Here is a 22,225-nt window from a genome sequence, read left to right as displayed (position 1 = left end):
TCATTCCCCCCCACCACCATTGCAGCAGTGACGCCTGGTGGCCACGTGAGGCAGTGCCCTGCATGTGTCGCCCCGGCCAGTGCTGCAGTGACCCCTGGTGCCCAGTTTGAGAACAGGTTTTGTATACCTCATGTGTAGCCTGCGTGTACCGCACATCTTGGGGCAGTGAAGTGTGGTAGCCAGCTAAAACAGGGCACAGTCTGGTGGCCACGTGGGGCAGTGGCCTGTGTGTACATCTCCACTGGCGCCGTGACCCCTGGTGTCTTGGTACTAAGATGCAGCCACATCTGGGTTACACAGGGGGGCTGTATATAGGCCAATGGGGATAGCCCCCCCCCCCCGTTCCAGGAAGTAGACAAGGTCTAAGATACCAGAGCAACTGCTGCTGCTATTTCAACAGGAAGAGAAGGAGGAGGCTGCAGGATGGTGAAGGAGAGAAAATCAACACTGCAGGAGCAGGAGAAGGTAAAGACCAGGAGAATCCAGAAAACAAGTCACCAGAGAGGCACAGGGAACCTCTCTGCAACCTCCCCAAAACTCTCATTTGAAGAGGGGTGTGGACTGTGGACTGTGCCCCCTGCCATGAGCCGCTCAGGAGAGCTGAGGGCACCTCCACGACCCCAGCGCACCCCCCCAGCCCTCTGCCCTGACTCCTGCACCCCCACAACCCCAACCCCCCTGCCCTGACTCCTGCACCCCCCCACACACACCCAGCCCCCTGCCTTGACTCCTGCACCCCCCACAAACACCCTCAGCCCTCTGCCCTGACTCCTGTAAGGAGGTTTTCATACAGGTCCCCACATCTGTACCCTAGAGTTCAGAGTGGGGAAGGAACCTTGACAGGGGAGACGAACACACACGCACAGGGCACTGCCCCAATTGGGGGATATGTAGAGGGTATTGCCCCATGTGGATGCCAGGGATTAGTGCCTGCCATAGCTGGCCACAGAGGGGGTGGGGGGCTACACACAGGGAGCTGCCCCACTTGGCCACCAGTGCACATCCCTAGTGGGGGAGTGATGTGCACCAGGAACAGGGCTCACTGCCACAAGGGGGTTGGAAGATACCCAGGGTACTACCTAACACGGCCACCCAGGCACCCTGCCACCTTGGGGGAGGTGAAGAGCTCACCTAAAGCACTGACTCATCTGGCTACCAGTGGTGCCTGGCCGGCAGGGGTCACTATCACAGTGCTGGGGGGGGGAGATACACATAGGGCACTATCCCACCTGGGCAGCAGGGGTCAATGCCCCAACAAGAGCGATATTCACCATGCACTGCCTCACCTGGTCACCAGGGGGCCCTGCACCCTGACACCGACCCACACATACCCTGGTGAGAGAAACCTGGGAAGAAGGAAAGAAACTCAGAACCGGGAGTCACACTCATGGATTCAACCTTCTGCTAGGGAGCACACCCCACTCCTGGCCAGAGAGATGACCAGCCCCCACAAATGGCAACATCATCTCCCTTGAAGCCACAGCTAGTCAGGAAACCCACACCCAGCTAACGGGAAGTCCCTGCTTGGAGCCAGGGGGGGCAGTGACCAGGGCCCTCCCCGAACCAGACACTTACCTTACTGACAGCGACAGCTGCTTCGTTCCCAGCTGGACAGGTCTTGCCTGGCAACAACAGGATTCATGCTGTCACTGCTCTCGCTCACTTTCCATCTCACCTCGGGGCTGGACTCCGTCCTCACGACTTCTTTCCCCTTGGTATTAAACACAACACAAGAGGGAAAGAAAAAACAATGGTGGCGAGGCTCCTCTTCTCGCTCCTCCCGCACCCCAGGGCTCTGGCTTCAACCCTCCTCCTGTTATGCCATGACAGAAACAATTAAAAATCCCCCCTCTGCACCTGCACCCAAAGGAGTCACTCTGCACAGGAGACGATTGTCTCTTCCCCTGCCCTTAATACCACGTGCAGCTCATGGCCTCTGAAGGAATCTAACCTGGGAAGAGCTGAGGAAGAGAGTGCCGTCACCGCTGACTCACACCCAGTGTGGGAAAGGCAGAAGGTTCAGGACTGTTCATCTCTGCTTCCCGGGATGTCCAGCCTGCTCAGCTCCACTTCTTCCAGCTTCTCCTCTGCCTGGGGCTCCTGGGCGACTCATCTGCAAGTTCAGGAAATAACCGACGAGGGAGACAGCCCTGCCCACAGCTCTACTGGTGCGCGACAGCTCGGCCTCCCTCTGTCTCCCACATGATCTAGAGCAGCCCCACGTGAAGGAAAGAGACAGAGCCAACGGGCTGCGTGGCTAGTCACCCCACCTCCCCCATTGTCGCCTCCAGGACCCGCTATGATTCTCTTCCCTCCTGCTAGATGGTGCAGGCTCTCGAGACCAAGCCTGTGGTGATCAATGCGCACTTCTCCTGCCCATGGCCTGTGGTAGGAGGCACAACAAAGAGAGAGAGAAGGTGCGTTGTCCAACACAGAAGACAAGACAGAGAGAGAGGGGGAATAGGAGAAATTAAAGTAACTCAGCACCTGGAGTCACCCTCCTGGATCCAACCTCCTGCTGGGCTTGGACACACCACTCCCACCAAGAGAGATGAGCAGTCCCCAAACCAAGCACTCCTCTCACAGACAGAGACAGCTGCTCCACTCCCAGCTGAACAGGCATTGCCTGGCATTAACAGTGTTTGCGCTCTCGCTTGCTTTCCATCTCTCCACCAGGACGGACTCTGTCCCCGCCCCCCTCACCCTCCAACATACACACACACACTTACACACTTCTTTTCTCTTGGTGCCAAACACAACGCAAGAAGGAAAAACAAAAGTTATCGTCACACTCTGCCATGATGGCGAGGCTCTGCTTCTTACATCTCCCACACCCCAGGGCTCTACCCTGAACCCCCTTCCCATGATGTTCTGGGAGCTACAATTAGAAGCTTCCCAGTGCACCTGCACCCAAAATCGTCACTCTGAACAGGAGACTCTTGTCCCTTCCACTGGTCTTAACCCCGCAGAGCCCCGGGCCCAGCTAGGATGCACCTTATTATTCTTGAGTACTGGGGCGCTCGTCCTCTCCTTCTTATCCCTCTTGGACTCCATCTGTGAGAGAGGACAGGATAGTGTTACAGACTCAGACACCCTCCCCCAGCTCTCTGCACCCTGGGCTCACACCTGGGTGTCTCCCGAATCCTTGGCATTGTCCAGCATGTCTCCCTCCACAGAGTCACCTGGCCTCATCTTAGATGCCATCTTCATATTGCTCTTCTCCTTCCCAGAACTCCTGCTCTGCTTCTCAGACCCGTCTGTCCTCAGCTCTGCAAGCAGAGGGGAAGGGGCACGGTGGGATCACACACACCCCATTCCAGACACCCCATCGCATTCACAGGGCTCCCAAATGGTGTCACCTTCGGCCAAAAACCACACCCCACCCTGAGGGATCAAAGAGTCTTTGTGAGCCCAGCACACACCAGACAGGAAAAGATTCACACCCACACCTAGCCCAGCCACATTGGGAGCTTGCTCCCCCGCCCGGCCACAGGGCCACAGGGCTCATGGATGGAGAAGTTTGGTGGGCTGTGGGGGCCCCTGAAGGAGTAGCACAGCATGTGAACGAGTGTGGGGGAGGACTGTGGGGTTGAGGTGTTCAGGAGGACCGAAGGGAAGGGAATAGGGGGATTCGAGGTAGAGGAGGGAAGGGTTACCAAGGTGTACTGTGGGAATAGGGGATTTAGAGACCCCAGAGGGGACAGGTTGGGGGCGTGTTTGAGGGCCCCACGCTGGCTGAAAAGGGGAACCCGGCAGGATGGGGGGTAGCAGAGATTGGAGATGAGGAACCTGGCACACTGTGGATGGACTGGGGGACGGGTGACGAGAAAGTGGGGGCCAGCAATGGGGAAAGGGGTGGGAGTCCTTTGGGGGCGGCGTGCTGAGGACGGGGGGAGGAGGTTGGGGGCGGCAGCACATTTCGGGGGACGCTCGGGGCCGAGGAATGAGGAAAAGGGTTGGGGTGAACTAGGGATCTTAAACATAAAAAAGAAGCTTACAAGAAGTGGAAGGTTGGACATATGACCAGGGAAGAGTATAAAAATATTGCTTGGGCATGTAGGAATGAAATCAGGAGGGCTAAATCGCACCTGGAGCTGCAGCTAGCGAGAGATGTCAAGAGTAACAAGAAGGGGAGGGATAGCTCAGTGGTTTGAGCATTGGCCTGCTAAACCCAAGGTTGTGAGTTCAATCCTTGAGGGGGCCATTTAGGGGGTTCTGGGGCAAAATTGGGGATTGGTCCTGCTTTGAGCAGGGGGTTGGACTAGATGACCTCCTGAGGTCCCTTCCAACTCTGATATTCTATGAATCTAAGGGTTTCTTCAGGTATGTTGGCAACAAGAAGAAAGCCAAGGAAAGTGTGGGCCCCTTATGAATGAGGGAGGCAACCTAGTGACAGAGGATGTGGAAAAAGCTAAGGTACTCAATGCTTTTTTTGACTCTGTCTTCACTAACAAGGTCAGCCTCCCAGACTACTGCGCTGGGCATCACAACATGGGGAATAGATGGCCAGCCCTCTGTGGAGAAAGAGGTGGTTAGGGACTATTTAGAAAAGCTGGACGTGCACAAGTCCATGGGGCTGGACGAGTTGCATCCGAGAGTGCTAAAGGAATTGGTGTCTGTGATTGCAGAGCCATTGGCCATTATCTTTGAAAACTCGCGGCGAACAGGGGAAGTCCCAGTTGACTGGAAAAAGGCTAATGTAGTGCCCATCTTTAAAAAAGGGAAGAAGGAGGATCCTGGGAACTACAGGCCAGTCAGCCTCACTTCAGTCCCTGGAAAAATCATGGAGCAGGTCCTCAAAGAATCAATCCTGAAGCACTTACATGAGAGGAAAGTGATCAGGAACAGTCAGCATGGATTCACCAAGGGAAGGTCATGCCTGACTAATCTAATCGCCTTCTATGATGAGATTACTGGTTCTGTGGATGAAGGGAAAGCAGTGGATGTATTGTTTCTTGACTTTAGCAAAGCTTTTGACACGGTCTCCCACAGTATTCTTGTCAGCAAGTTAAAGAAGTATGGGCTGGATGAATGCACTATAAGGTGGGTAGAAAGTTGGCTAGATTGTCGGGCTCAACGGGTAGTGATCAATGGCTCCATGTCTAGTTGGCAGCTCGTGTCAAGTGGAGTGCCCCAAGGGTCGGTCCTGGGGCCGGTTTTGTTCAATATCTTCATAAATGATCTGGAGGATGGTGTGGATTGCACTCTCAGCAAATTTGCGGATGATACTAAACTGGGAGGAGTGGTAGATATGCTGGAGGGCAGGGATAGGATACAGAGGGACCTAGGCAAATTGGAGGATTGGGCCAAAAGAAATCTGATGAGGTTCAGTAAGGATAAGTGCAGGTCCTGCACTTAGGACGGAAGAACCCAATGCACAGCTACAGATTAGGGACCGAATGGCCAGGCAGCAGTTCTGCGGAAAAGGACCTAGGGGTGACAGTGGATGAGAAGCTGGATATGAGTCAGCAGTGTGCCCTTGTTGCCAAGAAGGCCAATGGCATTTTGGGATGTATAAGTAGGGGCATAGCGAGCAGATCGAGGGACGTGGTCGTTCCCCTCTATTCGACATTGGTGAGGCCTCATCTGGAGTACTGTGTCCAGTTTTGGGCCCCACACTACAAGAAGGATGTGGATAAATTGGAAAGAGTCCAGCGAAGGGCAACAAAAATGATTAGGGGTCTGGAACACATGACTTCTGAGGAGAGGCTGAGGGAACTGGGATTGTTTAGTCTGCAGAAGAGAAGAATGAGGGGGGATTTGATAGCTGCTTTCAACTACCTGAGAGGTGGTTCCAGAGAGGATGGTTCTAGACTATTCTCAGTGGTGGAAGAGGACAGGACAAGGAGTAATGGTCTCAAGTTGCAGTGGGGAGGTTTAGATTGGATATTAGGAAAAACTTTTTCACTAAGAGGGTGGTGAAACACTGGAATGCGTTACCTAGGGAGGTGGTGGAATCTCCTTCCTTAGAAGTTTTTAAGGTCAGGCTTGACAAAGCCCTGGCTGGGATGATTTAGTTGGGGATTGGTCCTGCTTTGAGCAGGGGGTTGGACTAGATGACCTCCTGAGGTCCCTTCCAATCCTGATATTCTATGATTCTATGATTCTAGGGGGGAGTTTGGGGAGTGGGGTCTGAGGGATCCCCCGGATGGAGGGCGGGGGTGGGGTGGATGGGGGGATGGAGGCGCCCATGTTGGGGCTGGAGGAGTGTCAGGGGCCAATGCTGCGGAGGGTGTGGGAGGGACTATAGGAGGTGTTGGGGAGGGTGGGCTGAGGGAGCACATGGGTGGGGGAGGGATCAGGGGGCGCAGACTCGGACCAGGGCAGGGTGGGGTCGGGGCTGGGCTGCTTGTGGCTCGCGCGCAACACGTGGCTGAGGACTGGAGAGAGGCACGCTCCTCCCACGTCACCCTCCACCCCCCCCCTTGGGGGCCTCTGACCTTCTCCTAATGGCGTCCTGAGAGCAGCACTCACTTCCTGTGTCCGCAACTTCCGGACATGTCACATGTCCTGTGAGCCCCCTTGTCTCCATTCTTCCAGGGCTAGCCCGCACCAAGTGAACAGAGCCATTTACAACCAATTGTCCCAGTCAGTGGGAGCCATCAAGCTTCCAAACCATCATCAACAGGCCACACTTTCCATAATTACAACAGGACTTCAGATTCATACTTCATATTTCTAGCTTCAGACACAAGAATGATACGTGTACAAGAATGATACAGATAGGATGACCACACTCAGGAGATGATAAGCCTTGTAATGAGACCTTACCAGAGGCTTTTTTGCATAAAGCATTATCCAGTTACACCATATTCACACTTATAAGCATATTTCCATAAAACATATAGATTGCAGAGGTGTGGGGGGAGCCCAGGGCTGAGATAGCAGGTCATGCGGGTCGGGAATGAGGGGCACCAGCAGAGCAGCGAGTGGGGAGCTCAGGGCTGGGAGAGCAGGGGCTGCAGGCAGAGGTGGATTTACAATGAAACTCACAGTTCCCTGTCTCATTATTAAGGATCCTTGACCATCAGGGAGGTTGTGGAAGTGACGGATTCTGTGACTTCCTGTGACCTCCATGACTTCTGCAGCGGCCAGTGTGGCTGACTACAGGGCCGCCCAAGCAGCTGGCCCCAGGGACCACCAGAGCAGCGGCCAATGCAGCTGGCCCAGGGGATCATTTGAGCAGTGGTCCTGGGGGCAGTGAGAGCAGCCGCAGCTCAGTGGCTCCCGGCAGCTGTCCTGGGGGCAGTGGGAGCAGCTGCTCAGTCCCTGGGGCTCCCCCCTGCGGTGGCAGCAGGACCCCGGGGCTTCTCCCCTGGTAGCTGGTGCTATGGGCGACCCAGACTCCCTCCCCCCACAGCTGGTGCTGCAGACTCCCAGGGATCCCCTCCCTGCAAGATTCAATGAGAGGTATCTATGGTTTAAATCATGGACAGGTCACGGGCAATGATTTTTTGTTTCTTGCCTGTGACCTGCTCATGACTTTTATGAAAAATACCTGTGATTAAATCATTGCCTTACTCATTGTCAATGAAATAAATTGAAACACTTCCACCTGCAAGTGGATTTAGCCCAGGACCCTCAGTGTCAGCGGCTGTTACACCCCGCACTGAGCTCTCTGTCAGGTATCCCAGTGCTGGAAGCCTCCTGTTTACACCCTAAGATAGCATTTTTGCACCGGGGGGCTGATAGTTTGGACTGGACACTGTAGCAGGGAAAGGTGCTGCTGTGCTCCAGAAAACAAGCCACCTCTCCACAAAGAGGGATGAAAGGACCTGCCAAAGCCCGGGATTGAACCAGGGACCTTTAGATCTTCAGTCTAATGCTCTCCCAACTGAGCTACTTCGGCAGCTGCATAGCACTCCTTTCACCTGCTGCTGCTCTGTCCGGGATGTTTTTGTCAGCCTTGGCACACAAAAAGAACGTTGTTGTGAGTGGCCCATGAAGGCAAGACTTGCTTTTGCCTGCCTTGCTCAGCTTGACTTGCTTCCTCACCCCATTCCTCCCTTAGTTCTTAGGTTGACCTGGTGGCTGAAGCAGACTGGGGGCCAGTCGCCCATGGAGGAAGTTGAGCTTGACCCTGAGCTAGACTAGACCCTGGTGGCGAGAGTCTGGCCACCACTTGCCACCCCACCCTGTTGTCCTGGCTTCCCCTACCGGACGTCATTTAGGGAGGGAAGTGGGGCTTCTGCCTCCCCTCCCCGATTATCATACCGCAGAGGAGTGTGAAAAGGCAAACAAACGGCTGCTCCACACTCCCACTGGAGGAACCCGACGCCCTTAGCTGTTGGCTGACAGGCCTGTCCCCGAGGAGTGGGAACAGCAGCTGCTGCCTCCCCCTCGGCTCCAGGCTGCCTTTCCTGTCTCCTAAGGGCCAGGTTCTCTGCCATGGAAACAGCTGCCACTGCTCTCCATGGGTCTGTGTTCCACACAGCAACGTACAAACCTGCTCCCAACTGAAGCGGGGTCAGAGGGTGACAGGGCTGGTGACACAAACACTTCAGACTATGAACCCTAGGGCCCTTTCTTTCTTTAACCCAGGACGTGCCAGTCAACTGCTAACCAGGGTGTTGTCTTCATCTTGAAATACCTCTCAGGACATTTGACAGGGGAAGGGAAACCCCCTCCCACCAATGGCTCCCTGTGAAGGAGTTGTACCATACCTGCCCCTGCAGACAGGCTGTTTTTATACTCTTGGAGCTTTTTCTTTTCAGACCCATCCTGATCCCAGTCTAGGGGCCAACCTCCGCAGTTCAGAGTTGAGAATTTACTGCCATCACCCCCGTATGGCACTTTCTAGGTGAATGAGAGAAAGTCAGTGGGGGAAGCGACATGGCTCATGAACACTGATGCTGTGGGCGAGGCCTGGACTCACAACCCCAGCAGTGCATCCCCCCTGCCCTTGCCAGTTGCACCCCTGTAGGTGCTGCCGAAACAAACCTGGAAAGTGGGCAGTTACCTGAGTCTATGGTTATCAACTTTGGCTGGTAGCTGAAAGGCTGGTGATCCAACCCACCTGAAGATGGCATAGGCGCTGACTTCTGCTGGCGCCAGTGGGTGCTCGACCCCCCTCTGTCCCTGGCCATGCCCCGATTCCCCCCTGCCCCAACCCCTGTCGTTGCAGGAGGGGAAGGTCATGCCAGGAATCCTGGTTCTCAGGCTCCCTGATGGGACTGCCCTGGGATGGGGGGTGCCATGGCCGGATCCATTAGGTAACCAGACTGAGCCAACTCATACCCTTGGCATGCTGCCCACTGCAACGATGGGGCTTTTTAACACACACATCCTGGCCCGGGGTGGGATCCGGCTGCCACAGCTGGTATCTATGCCCCAAGCACTGGTCGTCACGCAGAAGTTGTTGGTTTCCCTGATGAACGCTTGTCAGGGGGAAGGCGGCAGCCCAGCTGGCTGGAGAAGAGGGATCCATTCTGCCCCCCGAAGAGAGAGGGAAAAGGTCCATCTGACTGTCCTGGTAGCAGCACAGCGAGGATCCCTCTGGCCTCCCCCAGCCACGTCCATCCAGCCTCTCCACAGGATGGGAGCACCCAGCTCTCGGCAGCCCCAGCTTTCGCTCCTGAGCTCTCCCGGCAGACATGCAGCAAGCACAGTTAGGGTGACCAGCTCACAAGAGTGAAATATCAGGACACATTGGGCGACCGGATCGGGAGGGAGAGACAGACACAGGTGCACAGCCCCGACTGGAGCCAGAGCACACCATGGGGCGGCTCCCGTCCTGGGAACCATCTGGCAGGCGGGTCCCTCTGGCACCAAGGGTCACGGGTCACGTCAGGTGGGGTCGGGTGGGGAGGGCGGCGGAGGGCTCTCTGCCCATTCCCGGCCCCTGCATGCCCCACCCCTGCAGCATGTGGCACTCCTGCCGGCGGGCGGGCACCGAGAGCTGCCCCAGGAAGCAGTGAGCGACGGCGCCGCGGCTGCAGTCCGGACGGTCCCGATATTGGGACAAAGGGCGTCCCAACCGATGTAGGGTTACCCTATGTGCACGGGGGGCATCGCGCACACATGGGACCGAGAGAACTAACCGATGGACTCCTGGGAGAGACAGCCTGGCCAGGCTCCCCAAAGGAGCATTGCAGCTCTGAACAGGGGTTTCCTGGCGAAACCGGCTTTGGCTCCAGGCTGGGAAATGGGGACAATGGCTGGTGCTGGCGATGCAAGTGAAGCCGACACACACACTGTGTCTCCCTCACAGGTCCAAACCCGCCCGCAGCCCACAGGGCAGCCCCTGCTTCCGGCGCTCCAGTCCTTAGAGCAGTCGGAGGTGAGCCGAGAGTGGGAGCCTGCCTAGCAGCCTGGCAGCTGCCTATTTGGGTTCAGCTGGAAACCCGACAAGCCGGGATCCCCAGAGGCCTCAGCCGGAGATACAGCTATGGCAGAGATGGGGTGGGGCACCCAATTCCTCCCCCTCCCCGTATGAACTCTGCTGGAGGGACAGGCCCGGCAGTGCGCATGCCGCACCTTTGATTGGGGCAATGGAAGGGGATTTAGCCCACGTCAATCGGACCCATCAACATTTTTCTGTAGAAGCTATTTTTGATGGAAAAGTTCATTTTCCGTTAAATGCTTTCCACACAAACGTTCGGTTTTTACAGAAAAAATTGGAAAACCCCAAATTGAAAACTTTCCACCCAAAACCTTTTGGGTTTGCAATGAAAATGTTCAGTGTGACAACCAAAAGTCACCGTTTGCCCTGGAAACACATCACTGTCGTACCCGCTCCACACGGCAGGGGAAGAGGTGGCCCAGCAAGAGCAGTCGCTCCCAAGTGACCTCGTTCCAGGCTCCGCACAAAGGGGACTGGCTGCTTGGGCCCCAGGTGGGAATCCCCTCTTTTTAGACCAATGCAAAGTGGGCAGGGGGCAGCTCTGGGCCTCTTCTCACCCATGGCATAGAGTTGCCTTGGTGGAAAATAAAAAGTGCTGTTGGCCTGGAGCAGGAAGGTAACAAGAGAGGCAGAGTCTCTAGGAGAGAAAAGTTCTCCAGCCGCGTATTGCCCGGCACGCTTTGGCCAGCCTCCTAGGTAGGGTCTGCTCCTTGAGCTGCACTGGATAGAATTTATTTAGCGTGTGCAACTGGATATATAATGAGCCGACTTCAAAGCACTCGCCCCACACCCCCTTGCAGGCGCAGCATGCTGCTGTCAGTCCCTGCGCTGCAATGCTCGTGTTGGAAGCAAACCATCTTCTCCATGCCTGGGCACAACAATTCCTCTCTGCTGCCAATTCTGCCAGGTCTGGGCAGGTAGCACAGGCCTCCCAGGCTGCTGGAGAGTTCAGGCAGCTCATGGTTGCACATGGTTGTATGTAAGACTGAACAGTCCCCTGGGGTCCCTAGAATGGGCTGCAACAGCACACGGCATAACTTCGGGGACTCTCAGCAAAAGGGGCTAAGAACCATGCTGTTGTCCTTGTAGGACTCACAAGAGATTCTTTCCATACATGGTATTTTGCAAGTTCCCCCCGGCGTGACCAAATCTGCGTTTGGAGTTTGAAATGAAGGAATCAAAGCAGAACTCCCAAGCCTGGAAGTCTGGCTCTACACCAGGCAGAAAGGTTCCTCAGCTGGGTTTTTTTAGTTTCTGACCTCTTTGCCCATGTGCAGCAAGTGGATGGACAAGCAGACCCCCGGGGCTCCCAGCATCATGACCGGTGAAGTGAAGAGGATTGTCCCAGTGGGCTTTGAAGACTTCAAAAAAGCTGGGATCATCTGTTCTACTCAAAAGCCTTTCTATTGGCAGTGCCTAGCTGGGGGGTCACATCACGGACAGAACCTGCTCTCGGGAAAGTAAGTGACTCCAAAGCGACAGGGGCTCCTCTTGGGGTATCATTTATTCAAAGAGACCAACATCCTACGGGCCTGGCTATGCTATGGGTGCGACAACAACACAGCGACATATCGCAGCATCTGTAGCGCTGGAGTGTAGACACTTCCTGCATTGAGAGATGGGGGTTACCGCGATGGTGGGAATCCACTTCTCCAAGTGGTTGTAGCTATGTTGATAGAAGAATTCTGCTGTCACCCCTCACCATGTCTACACCAGGGGCTAGGTCGGCTTAGCTACGGCGCTCGGGTGGGTGAATTCCCTCCCCCCGCCCCCCCAAGACATAGCTAGGTCAATCTAAATTTTAAGTGTAGACCAGCCCTAAAACAGACAAATAAATGCACATGGCCATAAAACAATCAGATTAGATAGATAGATAGATAGATAGATAGATAGATAGATAGATAGATAGATAGATAGATAGATGATGAGTGAGTGAGTGAGTTTTGGTTTGCTCACATCTAATTTTCAGTTGCTGATCTCTGGGGTCCAGAGGCACCATTTCTTTCATGCTCCATGTGTTTTAAGATACAGCTTCAATGTTTTTCTTTCATTTTTATAACTAGGGGGATGCCATTTGAGGGCTGTGAAGCCTTCCCCACTTCAGCTTGGAAATTGTGAATACTTTGCCGGACACTTTAGTTCTGAGGTAACTAAATATTAATACAATAATGTTACATGATTAAACATTTAATTCTTTCCCCCAATATTTCTACCCATATAGATGCCCGTATAGCTGCTACACTTTGTCCTGCTTTCCCTCCAGCTGCATAACTCCTTCTAATGGAGGAAATTGGGTATCCAGAAAATGAACACAGTGGCCACTTGTGAAAATTTTGGTTTACATGACTTGCCAAACGTAACACAAGAACTCTGGGGCAGAGGCAGGGAGAAAATCCAGTTTACCAGGGCAGCATTCATCTGTCTAAACCATGGGACCAGCCTTTCTCCTCCTGAAATTCTCTGCCTCCTTCACTGCGCACTTTCCAACTTCTGCAGCACATGAGGCTGGGGTCCTACAGCCGACAGCCTCCTTCAGTCCACAGCTTGATTTGTCCCCGCAGCACTATCCATTCTGTGCACTGGATGAGGCCGGGATCCCGTGGGAAAGTGTGTGACCGTGCAACTAACGCATATGCTTCCTGGCAGTGCCATCCACAGATGCTCCTTACAACCTGCCTGAGCAGCGTCTACTCAGCCTGAGTTGCGAGCGGGTGTACAAGGCACCAGCCCTGCTTTCAATCTGTTTTATGCACGTTTAAAAGGAGACAGGTGCCCACACGGATGGCCACATTTTAGCAGTGTCAGGCGAAGGACTGAATGTCTCTTTCACCCCCACGGGTGACCCTCCAAGGTCAGTTCTGGTGAAGAGCCAGAGGCCCTGGGACTTGGTGCCCCAGCTGATGGCAGGACCCAAAGCTCCCAGCAGAGAGGGGAGCTTTTGGTGACCCGAACCTCCATCTTGTTGAGCCTGCATGGCTGACCTGCCACATCCGAGCCAAGGGATAGCCAGGGGAATCTCACTGGCCCACTTTGGAGTAGCCCCGGTATTAGAGAGTTGGAATCACAACTGTTTTAGAAATCGAACCATGCACTGATGTCCCATTCTGGTTGTCAGGGACTCCCAGGATCACATGGGAATGGGCGATGTAAATAGAAGAAAAGTGAATGAGTGCTGGTGTAAGGAAATCTGCAGGAGCCGCCGGGAGTTCACTGTCCACATCCAGAGGGACTTTGGATCCATTGAGCCAAATTGCCTTTGAAAATCTCAGCCTAGATCGTCAACGCTTTAAGCATAGCAGTCTTAGAATCATAGAATCATAGAATATCAGGGTTGGAAGGGACCTCAGGAGGTCATCTAGTCCAACCCGCTGCTCAAAGCAGGACCAATCCCCAACTAAATCATCCCAGCCAGGGCTTTGTCAAGCCTGACCTTAAAAACTTCGAAAGAAGGAGATTCCACCACCTCCGTAGGTAACGCATTCCAGTGTTTCACCACCCTCCTAGAGAAAAAGTTTTTCCTAATATCCAACCTAAACCTCCCCCACAACAACTTGAGACCATTACTCCTTGTTCTGTCATCCGCTACCACTGGGAACAGTATAGATCCATCCTCTTTGGAACCCTGCTTCAGGTAGTTGAAAGCAGCTATCTAATCCACCCTCATTCTTCTCTTCTGCAGAATAAACAATCCCAGTTCCCTCAGCCTCTCCTCATAACTCATGTGTTCCAGTCCCCTAATCATTTTTGTTGCCCTCCGCTGGACTCCTTCCAATTTTTCCACATCCTTCTTGTAGTGTGGGGCCCAAAACTGGACACAGTACTCCAGATGAGGCCTCACCAATGTCAAAGAGAGGAGAACGATCACGTCCCTCAATCTGCTGGCAATGCCCCTACTTATACATCCCAAAATGCCATTGGCCTTCTTGGCAACAAGGGCACACTGTTGACTCATATCCAGCTTCTCGTCCACTGTAACCCCTCGGTCCTTTTCTGCAGAACTGCTGCCCAGCCATTCAGTCCCTAGTCTGTAGCGGTGCGTGGGATTCTTCCGTCCTAAGTGCAGGACTCTACTCTTGTCCTTGTTGAACCTCATCAGATTTCTTTTGGCCCAATCCTCCAATTTGTCTAGGGCCCTCTGTATACTATCCCTACCCTACAGCGTGTCTACCTCTCCTCCCAGTTTAGTGTCATCTGCAAACTTGCTAAAGGTGCAATCCACACCATCCTCCAGATCATTTATGAAGATACTGAACAAAACTGGCCCCAGGACCGACTCTTGGGGCACTCCACTTGATACCGGCTGCCAACTAGACATGGAGCCATTGATCACTACTCGATGAGCCCGTCAATCTAGCCAACCTTCTATCCACCTTATCGTCCATTCATCCAGCCCATACTTCTTTAACTTGCTGGCAAGAATATTGTGGGAGACCGTGTCAAAAGCTTTGCTCAAGTAACAACACGTCCACTGCTTTCTCCTCATCCTCAGAGCCAGTTATCTCGTCATAGAAGGCAATTAGATGAGTCAGGCATGACTTGCCCTTGGTGAATCCATGCTGACTGTTCCTGATCACTTTCCTCTCCTCTAAGTGCTTCAGAATTGATTCCCTGAGGACCTGCTCCATGATTTTTCCAGGGACTGAGGTGAGGCGGACTGGCCTGTAGTTCCCAGGATCCTCCTTCTTCCCTTTTTTAAAGATGGGCACTACATTCACCTTTTTCTAGTTGTCTGGGACTTCCCCCGATCACCATGAGTTTTCAAAAATAATGGCCAATGGCTCTGCAATCATATCCGCCAACTCCTTTAGCACTCTCGGATGCAGCGCATCCGGCCCCATGGACTTGTGCTCATCCAGCTTTTCTAAATAGTCCCGAACCACGTCTGTCTTCACAGGGATCTGGTGACCTCCTCTCCATGCTGTGCTGCCCAGTGCAGTAGTCTGGGAGCTGACCTTGTTCGTGACGACAGAGGCAAAAAAAGCATTGAGTACATTCACTTTTTCCACATCCTCTGTCACTAAGTTGCCTCCCTCATTCAGTAAGGAGCCCACACTTTCCTTGACTTTCTTCTTGTTGCTAACATACCTGAAGAAACCCTTCTTGTTACTCTTAACATCTCTTGCTAGCTGCAACTCCTGGTGTGATATGGCCTTCCTGATTTCACTCCTGCATGCCCGAGCAATATCTTTATACTCTTCTCTGGTCATTTGTCTAATCTTTCACTTCTTATAAGATTCTTTTCTGAGTTTAAGATCAGCAAGGATTTCACTGTTAAGCCAAGCTGGTCGCCTGCCATATTTACTATTCTTTCTGCACATCGGGATGATTTGTCCCTGTAACCTCAATAAGGATTCTTTAAAATACAGCCAACTCTCCTGGACTCCTTTCCCCCTCACGTTATTCTCCCAGGGGATCCTGCCCATCAGTTCCCTGAGGGAGTCAAAGTCTGCTTTTCTGAAGTCCAGGGTCCGTATTCTGCTTCTCTCCTTTCTTCCCTGTGTCAGGATCCTGAACTCGACCATCTCATGGTCACTGCCTCCCAGGTTCCCATCCACCTTTGCTTTCCCTACTAATTCTTCCCGGTTTGTGAGCAGCAGGTGAAGAAGAGCTCTGCCTCTAGTTGGTTCCTCCAGCACTTGCACCAGGAAATTGTCCCCTACACTTTCCAAAAACTTCCTGGATTGTCTGTGCAGCGCTGTATTGCTCTCCCAGCAGATATCAGGGTGATTGAAGTCTCCCATGAGAACCAGGGCCTGCGATCTAGTAACTTTTGTGAGTTGCCCGAAGAAAGCCTCGTCCACCTCATCCCCCTGGTCTGGTGGTCTATAGCAGACTCCCGCCACCACATCACCCTTGATTGCTCACACTTCTAAACTTAATCCAGAGACACTCAGGTTTTTCTGCAGTTTCGTATCGGAGCTCTGAGCAGTCATACTGCTCCCTTACATACAGTGCAGCTCCTCCACCTTTTCTGCCCTGCCTGTCCTTCCTGAACAGTTTATATCCATCTATGACAGTACTTCAGTCATGTGAGTTATCCCACCAAGTCTCTGTTATTCCAATCACGTCATAATTCCTTGACGGTGCCAGGTCTTCCAGTTCTCCCTGCTTCTTTCCCAGGCTTCTTGCATTTGTGTATAGGCACTTGAGATAACTCGCTGATCGTCCCTCTTTCTCAGTATGAGGCAGGAGCCCTCCCCTCTCGTGCGCTCCTGCTTATGCTTCCTCCCGGTATCCCACTTCCCCACTTACCTCAGGGCTTTGGTCTCCTTCCCCTGGTGAACCTAGTTTAAAGCCCTCCTCACTAGGTTAGCCAGCCTGCTCGTGAAGACGCTCTTCCCTCATCTGGCTCTTAATCTGAAGGCTGAAGTTACAATTCCCTGTTCGGGTGCTTGGGGCTCCTCTTCAACAGTACAGCACACAATCCGCTTAAGCCCCCACCCAGTAATCTGGGGAAACTAACCAGGGCCACTGGCTGCCTCTAAGAGGCAATACTTTCCCCACTCACCAGCACTGAGTGGAGAAAAGAAACTTTAATAAAAAGGAGGAAAATCACCTTGTCTTAACTTTGGAAAACACCACAATCAGGATTCATAACATGACACTGTGAGCAAAACACCCGCCCACAGTATGCTGGGCAGTGTCCTTTTGCCTCGGGCTCTGAAATCCAGAGACCAAAAGCTCTTTGGAAGTGCCCCTCCCTTCACTGCACCTCACTCCCAGCTGCTGTCCTGGGTCAATGAAAACCCAGTGATCACCTCTCACCTCCTGGGGGGAAAGCCCCTTTCTCCCTCCCCTGTCTGCCCACATTGCCGGTCACTTGACCTTCCACCCTGTCACTGCTCTGCTGACATCCCTCTCTCCTCTGGGATGTCTTGCGGTCTCACTAAGAGTGGTGCAGGTTCCCTAAAAGTAGCGGCCACCAGAGCCCGAACAGTAGCCCCATCCCTTCCTCTTGAGGCCACGCATCTGCATCACCTCTTCTCCCCGAGGCCCCACTCCTGCGCTGACTCTTCCCCCCAAGACCCCACCTCCCGATCACTGCTCTCTACCCCCTCCCCACCCTCCCTCACCCTTATGGTCGTTACAAAGTGGTAAGGCAGAGCCCTCCCATTTCTAAAAGTCCTGGGGCGTTGTGCCCCCCTGTTCACGCACCCCTGGGTCCCAGTGCTTCACACAGCTCTCACTGATCTCAGCTGTTAGCGAGGGAGCCTCACGGCTCGCACAGACTTGGCAGTTTCCTGCCTGAGAGACTCTGTCCCAAAGCAGGACTAACGCTTAGACCTGGTTCTCGGGGATTTCAGATCTGCTGATCTGCAGCAAGACTCTCCATTGAGTCTCAGTCAGCTCTGGTATCGCACAGAGAAGAACAAGAGGGTCAAATGGTGCCTGGAACCCTTCAGAAGAACCCACCCCACCAAGGACCAACACTTGTCTCTACCTTCGCTCAACTCTACTGAGAAGTTTTGGGGGGTCACGCCTCGCCTTTCTCACCCTAGGGGCCTGGGAGAGCAGCCATAGCCAGGTGCCCCAGTGGCGCAATTGGTTAGCGCGCAGCACTTATAGGGCAGTGCTGAGAGGAGCGATGCTGAGGTTGTGAGTTCAAGCCTCACCTGGAGCACTGGTTTTCATTAACCAAATGGCTTCACCCACTTGTTTGTTTGGCCCTGTGGAGTGTCGAATGCCAGCCCGGGGGACACTGAGGATGGGGGAGGACTCAAAAATGCCCCCTTCAATTATTCCCTCCCCTCCAGAGTGCAGGTCAGAATCTACAATCCTTTCTCAGGGGGATAGCTCAGTGGTGTGAGCATTGGCCTGCTTAAACCCAGGGTTGTGAGTTCAATCCTTGAGGGGGCCATTTAGGGATCTGGGGCAAAAATTGGGGATTGGTCCTGCTTCAAGCAGGGGGTTGGACTAGATGACCTCCTGAGGTCCCTTCCAACCCTAACCATCTATGATTCTCCCCCACCAGCCGCTGGGCCAGGATCCCTCAAGCAGAGCCTCGAGTCCTGTGGATCCTTGGCGCCTGGGGAGGGAGAGAAGCAAGGCAGCCATTTTGTAAGAGGGCTTTCTCTTCCCCTGCCCTCTTCCCCAGTTCTTGTCACGCAAGCAGCAAGCAGCAAAAGACCAGAAGTCTGAAGTGCAGACAATGCGATGTTTCCTGGGGTTAGTTTCCAAGGAAGCATATTCTGAAAGCCCTTCACACCACTGGGGCTTATCTCTATACACCGATAGACTCTGTTCCCCAGTGTTCCCTTCCCAGCTCCGACACTGCAAAGCGTTTACCCCGCGTCCCCCTTCCCAGCTCCGACGCTGCAGAGCCTTTCCTGTGTCTCTCTTCCTTGTTCCCATTCCCCCACTTCGCAAACATGATTCCAGTTTCCACTTCCACTTCCTGTTTGACTCCAGATTATATGGTAATATTCTCAGCTATACCTTAACCAATCATTTTTCTGAAATGTAATTAACCAATCCTAATATATTGTAACATAATTCTCTAACCAATTATATCCCACTACACTAATGAACTTACACATAGCAAAATTAATTATACAACAGCCAGAAACAATTAGAGAACCAGACAGATTGACAACAGAAAAGTGGAGGCCGTAAAGATAACATATATTGAAATGAGGGTTTCACAACCACAACCACTGAGAAGGGATTTCTTGTCGGACAGGAGGCTCTCTTAAGATCTGTTTCTGTATCTGGTGGTGATGGGCACTATCAGGACAGGATCGTCTTCCTAACCACCCAGTACCACCGTATTTCAATGGAACGGGTTGGGGATGTGAGGATGTGACCATTCGCTTCCCAGTTTATGGCTGCCCCTGCAGCTTAGACAAAGGCCTTAGCCTAAGAACCCAGCCTCAGACTCTCCTGGGGAGAGAAGGCCCATACACAGGCAGATTGTGATTTTGATTCTTTGTTTTGTACCCCGTAACTAGCTAAGGATGAAAACACACAGTAAAAATACACTGTGATAAAAAAAAGGCCTGTACTCTTAAAGTATAGGCTTTACAGGCAGGCCTGAATATCTCTATTCTAACAAGGATCTTTGGGAAATTAGCCTTTGCAGACAAGGTTTGTCTCTGTTCCTATTTCACCTTCCGGTGTTAGAATCATAGAATCATAGAATATCAGGGTTGGAAGGGACCCCTGAAGGTCATCTAGTCCAATCCCCCGCTCGAAGCAGGACCAATTCCCAGTTAAATCATCCCAGCCAGGGCTTTGTCAAGCCTGACCTTAAAAACCTCTAAGGAAGGAGATTCTACCACCTCCCTAGGTAACGCATTCCAATGTTTCACCACCCTCTTAGTGAAAAAGTTTTTCCTAATATCCAATCTAAACCTCCCCCACTGCAACTTGAGACCATTACTCCTCGTTCTGTCATCTGCTACCATTGAGAACAGTCTAGAGCCATCCTCTTTGGAACCTCCTTTCAGGTAGTTGAAAGCAGCTATCAAATCCCCCCTCATTCTTCTCTTCTGCAGGCTAAACAATCCCAGCTCCCTCAGCCTCTCCTCATAAGTTATGTGTTCTACACCCCTAATCATTTTTGTTGCCCTTCGCTGGACTCTCTCCAATTTATCCACATCCTTCTTGTAGTGTGGGGCCCAAAACTGGACACAGTACTCCAGATGAGGCCTCACCAATGTCGAATAGAGGGGAACGATCACGTCCCTCGATCTGCTCGCTATGCCCCTACTTATACATCCCAAAATGCCATTGGCCTTCTTGGCAACAAGGGCACACTGCTGACTCATATCCAGCTTCTCGTCCACTGTCACCCCTAGGTCCTTTTCCGCAGAACTGTTGCCTAGCCATTCGGTCCCTAGTCTGTAGCGGTGCATTGGATTCTTCCATCCTAAGTGCAGGACCCTGCACTTATCCTTATTGAACCTCATCAGATTTCTTTTGGCCCAATCCTCCAATTTGTCTAGATCCTTCTGTATCCTATCCCTCCCCTCCAGCGTATCTACCACTCCTCCCAGTTTAGTATCATCCGCAAATTTGCTGAGAGTGCAATCCACACCGTCCTCCAGATCATTTATGAAGATATTGAACAAAACCAGCCCCAGGACCGACCCCTGGGGCACTCCACTTGATACCGGCTGCCAACTAGACATGGAGCCATTGATCACTACCCGTTGAGCCCGACAATCTAGCCAGCTTTCTACCCACCTTGTAGTGCATTCATTCAGCCCATACTTCCTTAACTTGCTGACAAGAATACTGTGGGAGACCGTGTCAAAAGCTTTGCTAAAGTCAAGAAACAGTACATCCACTGCTTTCCCTTCATCCACAGAACCAGTAATCTCATCATAAAAGGTGATTAGATTAGTCAGGCATGACCTTCCCTTGGTGAATCCATGCTGGCTGTTCCTGATCACTTTCTTCTCATGCAAGTGCATCAGGATGCAGAGGGATCTTATGCAGAGGGATCTTTGGCATATTTTTGCGAGCTTAATAACTATCTCCGAAACTTTATTTACTCAAACTTCAAAATTGGTGTCACCTGATTTTTGCATCACCCTGTGAAAAAACAGCGGACACGTGGGGCTTTCTCCAGGGTGTCATGATGCTAAAGTTGGGGAATTCAATCGCTGTACTCGTGTGTGGGGGGGTGTTTCTCCACAGCTGACTCAGAGCTTCCAGCCTCGGGCTGCCCCTGCCTCTACTGCCAGGCACACCGGGCTGTTAGCTGCACCCACTGTCCTTGCCAGGGGTCCCTGCTGAACCCTGCGGGTGACTCTGCAGGTGGAGAAGGTGGTGTGTAGCGATGTAGAGCAGGTGCAGGAAGGAGCCGGGGTCACTATTCAAATTCTGAATTGCACAATTTTCCAAAGTTGGGAGTGTCCAAAACCAATTCTAACGGGAAGGCGAATGCAGAGCAGTTACACTGGAGGGGCCCAGACCTGCAGTGGAGGCACAGTGGAAATTAATAATGCGGAGATCATTTGTTAAATTAGTCGTCACTGACAAGATTTGTCTCTGTTCTTATCTCACGTTATGGTGTTATTTAGAGGAATCGGTACATATTTTTACCATAGTAATTAAACCCTTAAATTTATTTAATCAAGCCAAAAACTTAGTGTCACTTATGTTTTTCTCTGTCCTAGCAGGAATGAATTGAATTTTGTGACTTTCTCAAAAGTGCAGAGAGCTTAAATTTGGGGAATTCAGTCTCTGTGTTTGTGAGCTGATGTTTTCCTCTCACAGTTCAGTGCGTGCATGGAAATCCTAAGGGGGATCTAAGTGCTGGTGTATGCTGGGCAATTAACTGGCAGAGCTACGTCTCTCAGGGTGTGAAAAATCCACACCCCCAAAACCAATAGAGTTAAGCTGACCTAAGCCCTGGTTAGATAGAGCTAAATAGAAAGAAAAATTGTTCTGTCCCTGTCGCTATTACAGGGATGGGAAAACCCCTCCAGTCAGTGTAGTGACTGTCTACCCAAGGTGCTAGAGAAGTGTCACAGCAACATTTTAAGTGTAGACAGCCAAAGAGACCAGATCTGGCTCCAGTTCACACTGTGGATGCTCAGGCACTAAGACTACAGTAATAATAACAGCCCAGTGCTTCCGTAGTTGGCAGGATTTGAACCTGCGCGGGGCGACCCCAATGGATTTCTAGTCCATCGCCTTAACCACTCGGCCACAACTACTGGATGTACAGCTGCTCCACTACACTATGATTCAATTCTCACAGAATTGTCACTTCAAATTGTTTGCTCAGACCAGCTTCCCCAGCACACTCAAGGCTGTGCATTAGTGTAAGTGTGTCCATGGCTGAACAGCGAGAATTCCTGCCCATTCCCCTTCCGGCTGGAGCTCGATGAGAGTGTGTTTGTGTTAACGACATTGCTGTAGATCATTGTTCAT

General features: G+C 52.4%; 3 non-coding genes across 3 annotated transcripts; 1 reads left to right on the top strand and 2 right to left on the bottom strand.

The window, feature by feature from the left end:
• Window positions 1-7,776: 7,776 nt before the first annotated feature.
• TRNAF-GAA (transfer RNA phenylalanine (anticodon GAA)) lies at window positions 7,777-7,849 on the bottom strand. The gene has a single exon. It is a non-coding gene; the product is annotated as a tRNA-Phe (tRNA).
• A 10,020-nt stretch (window positions 7,850-17,869) lies between these two features.
• On the top strand, window positions 17,870-17,963 carry TRNAI-UAU (transfer RNA isoleucine (anticodon UAU)). Its single transcript has 2 exons — window positions 17,870-17,907; window positions 17,928-17,963. It is a non-coding gene; the product is annotated as a tRNA-Ile (tRNA).
• Window positions 17,964-21,926: 3,963 nt separating this feature from the next.
• Window positions 21,927-22,008, bottom strand: TRNAS-AGA (transfer RNA serine (anticodon AGA)). Its single transcript has one exon. It is a non-coding gene; the product is annotated as a tRNA-Ser (tRNA).
• Window positions 22,009-22,225: the final 217 nt, after the last annotated feature.

Source organism: Caretta caretta, chromosome 22 (assembly GCF_965140235.1).
Source record: "Caretta caretta isolate rCarCar2 chromosome 22, rCarCar1.hap1, whole genome shotgun sequence".
Classification (NCBI taxonomy): domain Eukaryota; kingdom Metazoa; phylum Chordata; order Testudines; family Cheloniidae; genus Caretta; species Caretta caretta.
This window is presented reverse-complemented; position numbering and strand designations above follow the sequence as displayed.